The sequence below is a fragment of the Nomascus leucogenys genome, chromosome 8 (assembly GCF_006542625.1).
Source record: "Nomascus leucogenys isolate Asia chromosome 8, Asia_NLE_v1, whole genome shotgun sequence".
Lineage (NCBI taxonomy): Eukaryota > Metazoa > Chordata > Mammalia > Primates > Hylobatidae > Nomascus > Nomascus leucogenys.
Window position 1 is genome coordinate 23,766,865 of NC_044388.1, and position 17,439 is coordinate 23,784,303.

General features: G+C 35.4%; 1 long non-coding RNA gene across 2 annotated transcripts in view; it reads left to right on the plus strand.

Moving 5' to 3' along the window:
• Positions 1 to 17,439, plus strand: part of LOC105740158 — a 30,922-nt gene that overhangs the window by 3,171 nt on the left and 10,312 nt on the right. For both annotated transcript variants that reach the window (XR_004031297.1, XR_004031296.1), the window contains exon 2: positions 16,825 to 16,890. This is a non-coding gene — a long non-coding RNA (uncharacterized LOC105740158). The remainder of the gene's footprint in view (positions 1 to 16,824; positions 16,891 to 17,439) is intronic.

Below are 17,439 nucleotides of genomic sequence, written 5' to 3' on the forward strand. Positions count from 1 at the left end.
AACACAATAATATATTTGTGCTACTAGATTTTTTTTAACAAGTCCAAATCTAACTTAAATGGCTGAAAGACAAATCTGGAACATATCAAATGGCCAATAATAGTAGCTGGTATCAAAAGCTACACTGGTTATTTCCTTAAAAGAATAGACAATAAAATACCACCTACTAAATATTAGAAGAAAGATCAAGGGAAAGGATAAAACAGCATTGGCCTTGAAGGAACTTATTTGCTGGAAAAAAGACATCAAAATGTAAAAAGACAATGGATCAGTTAGTGGTTTGAATCAAAGAAATACTTGAGGAAAAAAAAATTATATGTACGTATTTTTCTCTTCTTTTAAGACCAGAGGAATCAGAGGTCCTAAAGCTCTAGGTTGGAAGGTATTTTTTAAGTTAATTTGTTCTGTCAAATCTTTAGAGGCCATTCCATGCAGACATTTTGGGTGTGAAGGGGAACTTACTACTTACCGCCATCAAGGCAAGGATTTTTACCTGTACAGTACTTACCAGATAATAGAGTTCACTATATATTGTGAAAGTGAATGGATAATTTCAAAAGTATTTCATTTTATCTTTATATACTTTATTATGTTTTTACCTTATATATTTTTTTACCTTATATTGCACAGAATTAGTCTTCCTGAAACTTTCAACCATTTAGTCCTCATCCTGCCAGTTGCAGCCAAACAGAACAAATTTGTTTGTCAGTCAAGATAGGCAATGTTGTGCTGGAGTAACAATTCCAATTTTTTAGCGGCCTGTAACAGCAAACATTGTTTTCTTGGTTATGGTTTGAATCCATTGCAGTTCAGCTGGTCTGTTCCATGTCTGTCACTCCAGGTCCCTGGCTAATGGAACAGTTGCCATCTCAAATGTTTAATGTTGTAATGGCAAAAATAACGATCACTCTGGAGGGTTTCATGCTGACATTTAAATGCTATGGCCCAGAAATTACATACATCATATGGCCTCACAAAGAATTAACCAGGATTAGTTGTGTGGCTCCAAAGAATCATGACAAGGAGGTCAGATAGTGCAGCCTATCTTGTACCCAACAGTAGAGAGCTGTGATACACAATTCTGTGGACTACTGCTACTGGTAGTAATCCTTGTCCATATGATAACCTGCCAGCTAAACAGTATCTTCCTGTCACTTTATGGCCCAAGTCTTACATTTTTTAGGGCAAACACTGCCAGAGTAGCCACCAGCTTAGAGTGAAACGTTGTTATCAGGGGAACCTGCCCCCAATATTTCAATGTAGAGTCTTTCTATTTTCCCTAAGTGTCGGCCAGTCTGAGCAATAAAGAGAAAGAGTACAAAGAGAAGAATTTTACAGCTGGGCCGCTGGGGATGACATCACATATCAGTAGGTCCGTGATGCCCACCTGAGCTGCAAAACCTGCAAGTTTTTATTAGGGATTTCAAAAGGGGAGGGGGTGTATGAACAGGGATTAGGTCACAAAGATCACCTGCTTCAAAGGGCAAAAGGCAGAGCAAAGATCACATGCTTCTGAGGAAACAGAACCAGAGCAAAATCAGAAACTCCTGATAAGGGTCTATGTTCAGCGGTGCACGTATTGTTTTGATAAACATCTTAACAAAAAACAGGGTTTGAGAGCAGAGAACCAGTCTGACCTCAAATTTACCAGGGCTGGGGTTTCCCAATCCTAGTAAGCCTGAGGGTACTGCAGGAGACCAGGGCGTATCTCAGTCCTTATCTCAACCGCATAGGACAGACAGTTCCAGAGTGGCCATTTGAAGACCTCCCCCCAGGAATGTAATTCTTTTCCTAGGGTCTTAATATTGTATTCCTTGCTAGGAGAAGAATTTAGCAATGTCTCTCCTATTTGCACGTCTGTTTATAGGCTCTCTGCAAGAAGAAAAATATGGCTCTTTTTTCCCAACCCCACAGGCAGTCAGACCTTGTGGTTGTCTTCCCTTGTTCCCTGAAAATCGCTGTTATTCTGTTCTTTTTCAAGGTGCAGTGATTTCATATTGTTCAAACACACGTGTTTTACCATCAATTCGTACAGTTTAACACAATAGTGGTCCTGAGGTGATGTACATTTTCAGCTTACGAAGATAACAGGATTAAGAGATTAAAGACAGGCCTAATAAATTATAAAAGTATTAATTTTGGGAACTGATAAATGTCCATGAAATCTTCACAATTTATGTTCAGAGATTGTAGTAAAGACAGGTGTAAGAAATTATAAAAGTATTAATTTTGGGAACTGATATGTGTCCATATTAAAGTGAAATCTTCACAATTTATGTTCCTCTGCTGCGGCTCCAGCTGGTCCCTCTGTTTGGGGTGCCTGACTTCCTGCAACATATTGTGTGACTTCTTTTACTCTCTACGGTCTCTTTGAATGCAACACTACAACCTCCTGCAACCATAGAACCCCTAACAAAGTGTGGCTTCCTATCAATTTTACGTCACTCTTTTATATTTACTAATATTATATACATTCTATTTTCTCAGGACTTATTTTCCTGGCAAGGGTATAATAAACAGGCATTTTAACAACTGTTATCTGAAAATGTCATGATCGTTATCAAAATTTAAAATTTGGTCTTGAGTAGCTACTTCCCTTGTTGTGAACGTCAAATGTGTTATCTGATTTTGTAACACAAATTTTAAAAATCCTTCATTAATTCATTTATCCTACTTTTGTTCATTCAATAAATACTCATTTTCTACCTAGTAGAAGGCAGGCACTCTTTTAAGGACTGTGATATGGAGATGATTAAGAGTTCTCCTCTTCAAGAAACACATTTTCTGATTGGGCAGACAGAATTAAAAGTCATTATAATGCTAATAGAAGCACAAAGTGTTATGTGAACACTTAGAAAGAAGCAAATAGCTAGCTGGCAGGATTTAGAAAAGCTCCATAGAGGAACTGACACTTAAACTAAGTCTTGAGGATAAGTGAGACTTCTCCAGGCAGAAAGAGGAGGGAGAGAGGGGATATTTCAACCAGGGAGACCAGCATGGACAAAGACACTGAACATGACAAAGCTTATTGTTTATGGAACTGTAAGGAATTCAGTGAGGCTGGCACATAGGGTCTTTGTAAAGGCTGAAAATTCTGAATGGCCTTGCAGACATTATCTGGAGTTTGGACATCATCCCATACATCAGGAATTGCAAACTCTTATATCTACCTTGGGCCATGCATGGATGTACATGACTGAAGCAGACCAAGTTAAGACTATAAGCAGTGGTGGGGCTGTGGCAATGTGAAGAATATGTCCTCTGTCCAAATGGGATAGTAAATGCCATTGATGCCTCCATTCTCCAAAGAAAAGCAGGAAATTTAGATTTATATGAAAAATTGAATATTAAATGTTGTCAACTTATCCATATTTTGAAGTACACTGTTAGTCCTTAAGCTAATTTTGACCTACAGACAAATTTTGTATAGCTTTTGCATGTATATTTCTACTGAAGGTCAAAGTGTTTATACCCGTTGGAGAACAGTAGCCACTCTTTATCTGCAAGTTATATGTTCCAAGATCCCCAGTGGATACCTGAAACTGTGGATAGTACTGAACCGTATGTATACTGTTTTGTCCTATACATACATACCTGTAATGAAGTTTAATTTATAAATTAGGCAGAGTAAGATATTACTAACAATAGCTAATAATAAAATTGAATAGTTATGATACACTGTAATAAAAGAGACTGTGATCTCTCTCTTTCAAAGTTAACTTATTACACTGTACTCACCTATTTTCAGACTGCAGTTGACCTCAGGTAACTGAAACTCCAGAAGAGAAACCTCAAATAAAGGAAGACTATTGCCTATTTTATCTCAACCTATCCCATAGCCATGTGCCTAAGGACTGTCTTGAGGATATTTAATTTTTGTTATTTTTTTAATTGAGTCCACTAATTACTTACTCTTCCTAGCTGCTCTCTTGCTTTGATGCCAGACTTGCCTGCCACTCAATAGTCAGAAATATGCAGCAACACCCCACACTTTCCTATAACCGTTATAATGTTAGAAATACTAGGTATCCTTTCATAATGCATGCTGACCATTTTCTTGTAGATTTGGTCCCATGGGTACATCCACATTCTTAAAGTCATTCAATTCACTGGGCCATCAGGTCTTTAAGTTCTTGACAACTTGGCTCTACAGATTACAAATTTTTTTCGATCTTATTGACTAAAAGAAAGTCAACGTTCCTGAGTTGTTTTGTCTAACTTATAAACAATAAAAATCATCCATTTTATGTGTTCTGTGAGTTTTGAATATGAAGGGGCAGCATGAGCAAATTATATTTTATGTGAACTTTGGAGTAAATAAATACATCTAGGCAAAGCCACATTAGGTGTCCAACTGTCTGGATTCTAATTCTGGTTCAATTAGTTGCTACCTATGTGACCTAGAGCAAATCTCCTAATTTCTTTATGCCTCAATTTCCTCATCCATGTTACAGGGATGCTAATAGTAGATGGGGTTAGTAGATGCAGAGTGCTTCAGAATAGCAAAATGAATTTACTAGGATGTAAGTGGGATATAAGTACTTACTCCTGGATGACATGATGTTGTGCTGGGGGTACACAAGCCAAAGAAGAATTATGGCTTCTATTTCTGGAATATTTATTTTTTACTTGAGAATTTTAGAAATTATTTTCTTATGAAAACAGTCACACATATAATGGAATTAACTGTAGCATTCTGCATGAATTTTAAAGAAAAACAAGAGTCTTTAAAGATCTTTCAGCTGCTTCAGACTTTGGGGGGAAGAATGGGAACTGCATTTTCTTCCTTTTGCTGCGCTGTCTCCTTTATCAGGTTGGTGGAAATGCCTATGATTAGCAGACCATATACACTAGTTACATTAGTTACATTTACCTCAAAACTATGAAAGTACCTCCTGTTTTTATGTGCTATGAATGTTGCCCAAGTGTAGAATCTTTGCCATTTAAATGTTCAGATTTTAAATCAGAAATGTGTTGGGGTAAAGAAGAAAATTATTAGAGCATGACCTTAGGGAAATCAAGTCACAAAAAAGAAAAGAGCTGAACTGAATTCTATTTCCCATTCTGTTACTAACGAGCTGGCTTATTAATGTCCATAAAGAGAGAGATTTTTGTCCTTTTCACTGATAATCCTCCACACCTTGAATAAATAGATAATGTTGAATGATCTTGGGAAAGACACTTTGTTAAAGTCTCAGTTTCCTCAGCCACAAAACAAAGATGTGATCTTAAACTTTATTGTGTATGGAATTAAATAGAGTGTTTGTTTAAAATGCAGGTTCTTTGAGTCCATGCCCAGAAATTCAGATTTGGTAGAACCAGATGCTATTCAGCAATCCACATGGATTTGGGGCTTGGGTTGTAAGGAGCAAAAATACGACTTAAAAAAGAAGGTTTTATTTTTTATTTTGCTTCATTTTTTGTCCCCCCTCTCTTCCCCTCCCCGCACATAAATTGGAAAATACAATGCAAGGACTGCTTAAGGCATAATTAGATCTAGCTGTTCAAATAATGTCACCAACCATCTCTTGGTTATGCTTTCTTCTCTTTTAACTTTATTCTTAGTCTGGTTTTTCCTTTAAGGAGTTCATTTTTAAGAACTTCATTCTTAATCTGCCTTTTCTCCTAGCTTCCATTCTTCTGACATAGAAACCCCAGCACAAAGGGTATTCCTTTTTCTCAAATTTTCCAGCTAAAGAACTACGCCCAACTTGACTGTATTAGATTATGTCAGGTACCCATACCTGCACCCATCACCATGGTGAGCACCTGCGATTCACTCCTCAGCAGCCTTGAGTCAAATGCCCATCTTGGATTTGGGAGTACAGTCACTCTACTCAAACCATGTGGGCTTGGACGTGAAGGTGGGATGGTTCTCCAAGACAAATTGGGATTAATTTTTTTAGAAATAAGGAAAATGGGTGCTTTTTAGCCAAAGCTATAGATCTCCTTCCACTACTGAGCATTTTTAAGACGTATTTAGAGATGAATGATCCAAAAATGTTACCAAAATATAACCAGTGTTCCAAGACGTTGAGGCATTCAGCCCTCAACGTGACAAAGCAGGGGCTGAGAAGTACCTAAGATGGTCACAGTCCCAGTGCCAGGTGCCTCACCTATTTACCTCAGTGTTTGGGGAAAATATTAAGGATTTTCCACATGTGTTATTGTATTAGTTCGTTTTCACACTGCTATAAAAACTACCTGAGACTGGGTAATTTATAAAGAACAGAGGTTTAATTTACTCACAGTTCCACATGGCTGGAGAGGCCTCAGGAAACTTACAATCATGGCAGAAGGTGAAGGGAAAGCAAGACATGTCTTACATGGCAGCACGAGAGATAGAGAGAGCAAGCGAGGAACCGCCACACACTTTTAAACCATCAGATATCATCAGATCTTGAGACAGCACTAGGGGGATGGTGCTAAACCATTGAAACCACCACCATGATCCAGTCACCTCCCACCAGGTCCCACCTTCAACTTGTGGGGATTACAATTTGTCATGAGATGTGGGTGGGGACACAGAGCAAAACCATATCAGCTATGAAGGTGATTCATGTGCAGGTGATCTGTGACTTGTGCTATGGGAATCAGTGGATTTTGAGAATCGGTCAAAATCATTATTGTATGTTTGATGTGACACTTTGAAGTCATCCCAGACATATAATAATAGTACTACTCTAGGATCTTCATGAGATAACCTGGAAGTTGGTTGATGCAATTGAAAAGACAAAGCTGTAGTACAAAAAAAATGGGACAAAGAAACAAGCAGGACCAGCAATTGAATCTTGCTTTGATTTGGTTATCAGTTTGTGTTTATTTAATAATCTTGGACAGATGTATTCATCTAATGAATACAGCCCCAGCCTGGATCCCAGCATGCCTGGTTCCCATTAATGTTTGAAACATAATGGATACACGCTATACAGATAATGAAAAGGGGTAAGCAGGCAACAGTGTGGAAGACAAAACTGAGTTGACTTAGTTATCAGATAGGTCTTAGGTGTATTACGTGTGAGTTCACGGAAGTAAATTCTGATGAATGAATTATTAACCCCTATTTTTGTTAAGTGAAGAAGCTGCTATCATTTCCTTAAGCTTGTTAATACAATTAATAAAAATAAAATATCTACCTCTTCATTTTAGTATTGTCGTTAGTTTAGTTTCAGATGGCTTTTCCATACCCTCCCCCAACTGTTACCTTCACCAAAGTAATCCAATGTGCAGAGAAAAGTGTTTTCAACAAATAATGCTGGAATAAATAGATATCCATGTGGGAAAACAAAACAACATTTATCCATATCATACCATACACAAAATTCATTTGCAATGGATTATAGATCCAAATGTAGAAGCTACAAGTATAAAGCTTGTATAGGGAAACATAATGTAAGTTGTAGATAGACAAAGATTTCTTAGATGAGCCACAGAAAACAATAACCATAAAATAAAAAATAGGTAAATTACATGTTAAAATGTAAAACTTAGCATAATGGCATGTGCCTGTAGTCCCAGCTACCCAGGAGGCTGAGGCAGGAGGATCCCTTTAGCTCAGGAGTTCAAGTCAAGCCAGGGCATCATAGCAAGACTGCATTTCTACGATTAATTAATTAAAAAGTTATGTCTAAAGAAAAGCAGAGTGAGGAGTGATATCTGGAAATTCCTTATTAAACAAACATTACTACTAGAAGGATTTCCTCTCTTGTGCATTTAGTTCAAGTTTTTTGTTTGTTTTGCTTTGTTGTTTTTGAGACAGGGGCTCCACAATATCACCCAGGCTGCAGTGCAGTGATAGAAGCTGACTCTGTGAGCTTAAGCAAAGCACATGGGGGATTTTCATGCAATCCAAAATCAGGGATGCAATGGAGCCTTAAGAATAGAAGAACTGGGTTGGTTCCAAATCTTTGCTATTGTGAATAGTGCCACAATAAACATACGTGTGCATGTGTCTTTATAGCAGCATGATTTATAGTCCTTTGGGTACCAGTAATGGGATGGCTGGGTCAAATGGTATTTCTAGTTCTAGATCCCTGAGGAATCGCCACACTGACTTCCGCAATGGTTGAACTAGTTTACAGTCCCACCAACAATGTAAAAGTGTTCCTATTTCTCCACATCCTCTCCAGCACCTGTTTCCTGACTTTTTAATGATGGCCATTCTAACTGGTGTGAGATGGTATCTCCTTGTGGTTTTGATTTGCATTTCTCTGATGGCCAGTGATGATGAGCATTTTTTCATGTGTTTTTTGGCTGCATAAATGTCTTCTTTTGAGAAGTGTCTGTTCATGTCCTTTGCCCACTTTTTGATGGGGTTGTTTTTTTTCTTGTAAATTTGTTTGAGTTCATTGTAGATTCTGGATATTAGCCCTTTGTCAGATGAGTAGGTTGCGAAAATTTTCTCCCGTTTTGTAGGTTGCCTGTTCACTCTGATGGTAGTTTCTTTTGCTGTGCAGAAGCTCTTTAGTTTAATTAGATCCCATTTGTGAATTTTGGCTTTTGCTGCCATTGCTTTTGGTGTTTTAGACATGAAGTCCTTGCCCATGCCTATGTCCTGAATGGTAGTGCCTAGGTTTTCTTCTAGGGTTTTTATGGTTTTAGGTCTAATAAAAAATGATGAGTTCATGTCCTTTGTAGGGACATGGATGAAACTGGAAATCATCATTCTCAGTAAACTATTGCAAGGACAAAAAACCAAACACCGCATGTTCTCACTCATAGGTGGGAATTGAACAATGAGAACACATGGACACAGGAAGGGGAACATCACACTCTGGGGACTGTTGTGTGGTGGGGGAAGCGGGGAGGGATAGCATTAGGAGATATACCTAATGCTAAATGACCAGTTAATGGGTGCAGCACACCAACATGGCACATGTATACATATGTAACAAACCTGCACATTGTGCACATGTACCCTAAAACTTAAAGTATAATAATAATAAAATAAAAAAAGAAAAAAAAGAATAGAAGAACTGGCTGGGCACAGTGGCTCATGCCTGTAATCCCAGCACTTTGGGAGGCCGAGGTGGGCAGATCATGAGGCCAGGAGATCGAGACTATCCTGGCCAACATGGTGAAACCCTGTCTCTACTAAAAATACAAAAATCAGCTGGGCATGGTGGCACACACCTGTAGTCCCAGCTACTTGGGAGGCTGGGGCAGGAGAATCACTTGAACCTGGGAGGCAGAGGTTGCAGTGAGCCAAGATTGTGCCACTGCACTCCAGCCTGGGTGAGAGAGAGAGACTCCGTCTCAAAAAAAAAAAAAAAAAAAAAAAGAATAGAAGACCTATTGAAGTGCTATAGGGAACCAAGTCAATTCCTTCTCTCCATATCTCATCTTTGTCTTTCTTCCTCAGAGTATTCCAGCTCCCCGCCTCCTCAGTTCACACAGCAAATCATGGTTTCCAATTGTTCTTGAGCCATTTTCAGTCAGTCCACCCTGAGAAAGGACCATCTTCCTGTCTTTCACAATTCTCAGGAAAGAGTCTGATTGGCCTGCGTGGGTCCAGTGACCACCCTTATTCCAGTAAGCTGTGACCAGAGGCAGGATGATGTTTAAAGAAACATAGCATTTTCTTTCATCTCTTGTAATGTGGAGTGAAAAGAAATTGCATCGCAGTTGAGATCCACTGTACATTTACTCTTCATTAGACACAAGACAGAGTTCACAAAAATTTTGCATTTGGTCACAGTTTTTAATGGCAACAATTATTGTTGTGTTGGTTTTTTACTTCTTTGATTATCTAATATTGGCATCTCTTCTCTGCTTATCTACATATTGACTAATACCTATTAAGGGCCAAAACAAAGATGGTTCATTTTAGAAATGGGCACATTTATTTATAAATTATTAGCCAAGATCTATTCAAATCCAGACATGATTTGTTCTAGTCTGGATATACAATAAAATTAATTTAAATAATTCTAATCAACTTCAAAAACAGCAAATTCCAAGACAATTAGGATAACTTTAAGAACTCATATTTATTGAGTTAACAGATGGTAAATTAAAAAACAATGAAGCTAATTTTTAAAATCATTCATTGAATTAAAAAATAGACTTACTCAACAAAACTGTTTTTAAGCTGCTTTTTTATCCTAATATGCATGTTTTAAGATTCCAATTTGGGGGACTCTAGAAAGACGCAAAGTGAGTTTCAGTATATGAACACTCTTCTACTGAATTACTTTTTAAAAGCTTCAGAATCATCTGGAAAAAGAAAGTATCAACAATAAAAATATAAGAAATAAGAATATGTCAGTTGTTGGAAGGGATGGAGGGTTTGCTTCTTCAATTCCAGTTTGCTTGCTAACATGGTCCTATGGTGTATTAGTTTGTTTTCACACTGCTGATAAAGACATACCTGAGACTGGGCAATTTACAAAAGAAAGAGGTTTAATTGAACTTACAGTTCCACGTGGCTAGAGAAGCCTCACAATTATGGTAGAAGGCAAGGAGGAGCAAGTCATGTCTTGCATGGATGGCAGCAGGCAAAGAGAGAGAACTTGTGCAGGGGAACTCCTCTTTTTTGTGAGGCTTATTCACTATCACGAGAACAGCATGGGAAAGACTTGCCCCAGTGATTCAATTCCCTCCTACCAAGTTCCTCCCACAACATGTGAAAATTCAAGATGAGATTTGGGTGGAGACACAGCCAAACCCTATCATATGGTCTTCTGTATTGCTGACCTTGAAATATCTTGAGAGTTTCCTCTGCTAACAGAGTGAAAGTTGCTCCTGGCCAGAACTTTATTTCTGCATTTTAATGGACAAACATAAAAAACTTCCCATCTGATGGCTTCTTGAGCCTAGTGCATGGGTGACTTGAAATATGCTAGCACCACACAGATATTTTTTCTTTGATCTTTTCTGTTTTCTCCTTTGTTTTCTAGTTGTAAGTGCCAGAAGCTGACTCTGTGAGCTTACAGGAAAAGGGAATTTCATGGAAGCACACTGAAAGCATGGGTTCTTTTCCTTTTGGGTTCCCACTTGGTGGGGTCTCCTTGCAGCTTTTGGAGGTGGGGCAATTAATATCCCCGAGTACATGAAGTGTACCAGAAACTGTGGTTGTTTTCAAATGAGAGTCCAATCACTTCTACGTCCTGAGGATTTTATAAATGAAATTGGAGATAACACCATTGATGCATTAGGATACATCATTTGCATTTTACCAGCTATTATCAGTTTTAACATGATGGCATATTTAGAAGTAGAGCTATCCATGTAGAAATGAAGTTGTTCCATAAAAAAAAAATGGGAATACATTTGTTCGAATGGCTAGTTGCTCAATTACTGTTATAGTCTTTACCATGGGCAGTCACAAACTGATGTAATTTATTTTATGGTCCTGGAAACTTCTTGTCTAAGATCTGATCTTATTTTACATTGTAGGTGTTCCATTACTTGATCAATAATGTTTAGAATTGTATATATTTGTTTTTGTAGACCAAATCATTAGTTGTAATTTGAGTTAAAAAAACATTTAGAGATATAGAAACACATTTATTGTTGAGATTGTAGTAAAAATTATTTTATTGTTACGCATTTGAAACTCTTTGGCCCCTAGCCCCCTTTCCTCTGGAAATAATTGTTTTTATAATACCAATTTGATAATATGAATGTTCTTAGGAATGTAATTATAACAATATAGTAGGAGAGACTATATTGTTTTTAATTAAACAAGAACAGGTGAAAATAAAAATAGATCATGACCAAATGAAAAAAATGTACTAGACGTAACTTCCGTTTTGCAGAAATAGAAATCAAAGATATAGAGGAAAAACTTCATAACTTCATAAACATCCAAGGAAATGAATAGAGTTAAATGGATAAGAGGTAATTAGATGACAAATTATGGAGCTCTAATTTAGAATATAAGCTACTTAATGGCAATAAACATCTTGTTGTTACCCAACCCCAAAGACATAGCTTAACATATAGTATATACTATTATTGTTAAATAAACATTCTTTTCTTGAATTTATAAATAAAATAATGAGTGTTTTAAAAATAGAGCAGATGGATCAGAAGGAAAAACTTGTTATAATAATATAAAACTTTCCATATGTAACAACTACACTGACATTGTAGGATTTCTTTTGAGCAAAATTAAGGAATGCAAGGCATAAGTAAATAAATTTTTAAATTTCTGGGACACAGAAAATTTCTTAAAGTACATGTGAAGGAAAAACATACACGCTTTTGTAGATTGCCTTCATCTTTCTTATATAGAACAAGAACTTTTTAAAGAACACAGGTAAATGTCCACATAATTTTAAGAGAAACAAGTTTGAAGTATACTAGAAACTCTGGTTGTTTCCGTATGAGAGTTCAATCACTTCTACTTCCTGATATTTTACAAATGGAATTGGAGATAACCACAATGATGCACTAAGCTACATCATTTGCATTGTACCAGCTAGTATTAGTTTTAACACGATGGTATATTTGGAACTACAGCTATTTATGTAGAAATGGTGTTGTTCTATAAAACGTTTTATGCCTACCCAATTATCAACTTATGCATAAAAGCAACAGAATAACAAAATCTTCCAGGTATCAGAGAATATAACAACCGAATGTCTTTTCCTTAAAAATTGCAGAGAAATATTGTCCAGATCACTGAGAGATGAGATAGTATAAAAACTCAGGAATAAGAAATTCCAATGAAAAAGATTAATACTAAGCATTGAAGGCAAAGACAAAATAAATGAAATACAGTGAAATAAAAGTGAATTGGGAATTGATGCTGATAGCTAGATATTTTTTACTAAGGTAGCAATGTTTTCAATAAAATAATCCTGGAAGGTTTTACATTTAGATGCATAAGTTTACATTTAGATGCAAAAGTTTATATTACATATAGAAATAAAGCATCTATACCTAGTGATCACAATATGGAAAGAGGACAGGAAGGAAATAAAAGCATTATAAGAAGCAGCATTGTTGCTTTATTTTCAAGTCATTAAATAAGAATGCATATAAAAGTGTAGTTGTAGACAATTTAATGTCGGCACTAGTAGAATTGAAAGCAGGGTATCTATTTTCTAAATAATTATCAAAGATAAAAAAGCAAACATAGTCCATTCAAAAGACAAAATGGAAAGACAACAAGGAACTATTGAAGAGAAGAAAGTTTAAGTCCAATCAAGCTTAAAAAATATGACAAGTATAAATGGCTTAAATTTTCCTATTCAAATGGAAAGATCCTTAGATTAAATTAAAATGAAAGTCAATGATTTGGTGGTGCTTAAAAAAGTCATACTTAAAGAAAAAGGACACAGAATTATTTTTTAATGGCAAAGTTTTTTCCAGCCTAACATGTTCATGTCCAACTAAAAAATACAATATGACTATCAAACAGGGCAGAATTTTTGGCAAAAAAACTCCAAAACAGTAAACATGACAAAAGGGACTATTGTATACTTGTTAATAATGTCGTTCTACTGAAGGAATAATAGTACTGAAAGATTATGCATTAAATAACTACAAATAAAAAATAATTTATACATTCTGTGTTAAAAATACAGTATTACTTACCACAGCAAAATAATATATATACAAGCAGTACAAAAGTTTACAAATTTAGGAGCTATACAAGTGAAATACTTTGTATCAGTAGGTTAAATAAGAAATAAATTATTAATTTAATAGGTTTTTTGAAAGCAGAAGAGAAAATTAACTATCTGTTCCTGATAAAATGGTGAAAATAGAAAAAACAAAATATTTTTCAAAATAATAAATATTGTATCCTAATTATTAATATCAAAATTAATTCAGAATACTAAAAATGTACATATTTAAAACAGGATGGGATGGAAGTTGCTATAATGGTTTTGCCGTAGTAATATCATTTAATAGTATTTTTAAAAGTCTGATCAATGTAATAAAACATACCAAGGAAAGAAAAGCTATATAGAATGAAGAAAGAGATACAACATTATGTATTGAAAAAATATTTTTATAGTTTAAAAACCCAAAGTAGTCAATGAAAACATAAATAAACTTAATAATTAGTAAAATATTAAAACATATAAACATTAACATAAATCAGCAGTATAAATGTAAGCAATCATTAACTCAAACATAAACTTTTAAAAGAGAGAGCTATAAAAAACAAATTCACAAACTGGTTTCAAGTGTGAAGGATAACATTTTTATATTGTTAATTATTTCCCAAGTTTAATGGAAATATAATAACAATCTCCCTTTCATTTTTTACTTTTTGAGGTAGTGGTGAGAGGAATTTGATTTTATTATAAATCTAGAAGAAAAAGTAGTCAAGAATAGCAAAGTTCAATTTTTAGAAAGAAGAAGAATGAGTGACTAGTCTCATCAAATATTAAAATATATAATAAAGTTATAATAATTAAAACCATACTGGCACCAAAATAAATATATTAATGAGGCCAAACATGTGGGCAAATAAATTATATATAAAAATGAAATATTTGATAATGGCTGGACCACAAATTAAAGGAGAGGGAAAATGTTTTGCAATATATGGACTAACAGTTTGGAAAAAAAAATCAGCTTTTACACTCATTATATACATAAAATACATTACGCAAACTCAAACCTTAGGAAGTCTAATGAGACTTTATTTTATAGGCTTAAAACATTGTAACAAAATTGCAAAGTGAACAGTAAAATAGATTTGATTATATTAAACACTTGATTATGTTAAAACAACAATATAACAAGCAAAGGGTGGCCTAGGTGCAATTGCAATTATTTGAACATAATAACAAAGAGTTGATATGATTATTTCACAAGAGCTCATACAAACTCATACTTAATCAATATATGAGATAAGAATGAAATCACATTTCATAAAATATGAAATATAACACATTTGCAAGCACATAAAAATCCAGCCTTAATAATAATCAAATGAATATACACTGAAACAAAAAAAAATGAGTTATGTTTAGGTTTAATCAACTATTTAAAATTGATGTCAAGGACTTACACTTTCAGCTGTTACATTTAGATCAGCTCATCCTATAAGGACAAGTAGAACAAATAGAAAAGTTGAATAAAATCTACCAACGTTTGTTTAAAAGCACTGGAGAGCTCCACAGTGGAGAGGGCTTGAGAGCAGAGAATTTAAGAGAGATCCTAACTGCCTGTCAGAAACTAAAGTAAAACATCACTTAAAGAAGAGATGATCCGGCTGGGCACGGTGGCTCACGCTTGTAATCCCAGCACTTTGGGAGGCCGAGGCGGGCAGATCACAAGGTGAGGAGATTGAGACCACAGTGAAACCCCGTCTCTACTAAAAAAAAATACAAAAAATTAGCCGGGCGTGGTGGCGGGCGCCTGTAGTCCCAGCTACTCGGAGAGGCTGAGGCAGGAGAATGGCATGAACCCGGGAGGCGGAGCTTGCAGTGAGCCGAGATTGCGCCACTGCACTCCAGCCTGGGCAACAGAGCAAGATTCCATCTCAAAAAAAAAAAAAAAAAAAAAAGAAGAGATGATCTTCCAGAGTTCTAAATTATGTCTACAATTTTTCATACACAATGTCTGGCATTCAATAAAATTACCAGGCATACCAGAAGACAAGATAAAAGGACTGAAAACAGAGCTAGAGGAGATCCAGATATAGGATTAACAAATTTTAAAATATCTATGCTAACTTTTAAAAATTATATAAGGAGATAGAAAATTTCAACAGATTACTATTAACTGTGATAAAGAATCAAATGGAAATTCCAGAACTGAAAAATTAACTGAAATTAAAAACTCAGTAGTTGGATATAAGAACAGATTAGAAATTGTTGAAGAACAAACAAGAGCAATAGAAAGTTTGATGTTAATACCTAACAAAGTCAGAAAAGCTGTATTGGAAAATGGTTTCTCTCATTTAACTGGTGACATGTAAACCTATATACCACTTTTTGGAAATACTTTGACAATGTGAATTCATTATTTGAACAAAAAATATTTATATCTTTTAACCCAGTAATCTTATCTCTGGGAATGTACCATAGGAAGTAAGTTTTTAAATCCACAGTGCCTCATGTATGAAGATATGCACTACAGACTTATGATAGTAATAACTACAGACAATGTTTAAATACTTTATTTCAATTAATGCAGGTTAATCCTCACAACAATCTATGGTGCTAGTGAACATTACTATCCTCATTGTACAGATGACAAAACTGAAACATTGAGAAGTCAAGTAACTTGCTCAAGATTATATAGCTAGTGCATAGAGGGGCAAGGATTTGAACCAGGCTGCCTGGTTCCACATGCACTTTAACCTGCTTTATTTAGGCTTTTGGAAGCAACCTAAATAGCTAACATTCGCTAAATAAGTACAGTATACCTGGTCTGTGTGATATTTTGCAGGTATTAAAAAGTGAACATTCTGAACCCTTTTAGCAACATGGCAAATACTTCTGATGTGATGTATGCATATAAATATGATTGAAAGCAAATATCCCAAAAGGTTAATGGCAGTTATGTGAGGTTAGTAGCACAATAGTTTCTTTTCTCATTTTCTCACATTTTTAGTAATGTGTGTTGCCTATATTAAAAAACAAATATTAAAAAGTAGTAGCATGTATTGGATCAGAGCATGGGCTCAGACTGCCTGTGTCATCTCTTATTAGATGTGTGACCAGGGACAAGTTATTGACCTTTTGTTTCTAAGTCTCTAAGTTTATCCTGTAAAATGAAGACAATTGTAGTAACTACCTAATAACATGATTGTAAGGATTAAATTATTTAGAACACTGTTACTTGGAAAATATGCAAGCATAAGCTATTTTGTTGTTATTGTTATTTTACTACCAAAGCTTATTGTTTCAGAGCCCCTAGGTGACCAGGCAAAATGACAGTTCCCTCCAGCTGGTCCTCAGATGGGCACATCTATTAGTAAGTTTCATTTCTGTATGTGGATCTTTATTCATCCTTACTATGAATTCCCCAATATGAGGTTTCTAGGAACCTACCTGCCATTGGCTGAAGAGTTGCTTCTGAATTCTTTCCCAGAGGCAGTGACAAAAATCAAACGTCTGGTGTGTTCTTTAACTTTCAGTAAGCTCAGGCTCCCTGTTTGTGTTGCATCTCTAAACATATGTACATGTGTGATTGAAACTGTCTATTGAAAGCAATATTACATTAACATTATCAATACTGAATTAGAGAAAATATCTATCAATGTCACCAATTCCACTTGTCTCTTGATGCATGACTTTTTACCTGACAGGCTAAATAACAATAGAAAGTTTTTTTAAAAAATAGAAGAGTTGCTATGCAGGGATTTTTTTGAATTAAGTGCCCCAGAGAACCTAGAAATGTGCTTTAAAACTTTTTGTTCCACGTGGCAGATCCAAAAAAAATTTGGAAACTTTTGGTTGAATTCCCTCATTACTTGAAGTTGTTTCATGAAAATTGAATATATATATCTGTTAGGTTACCAAG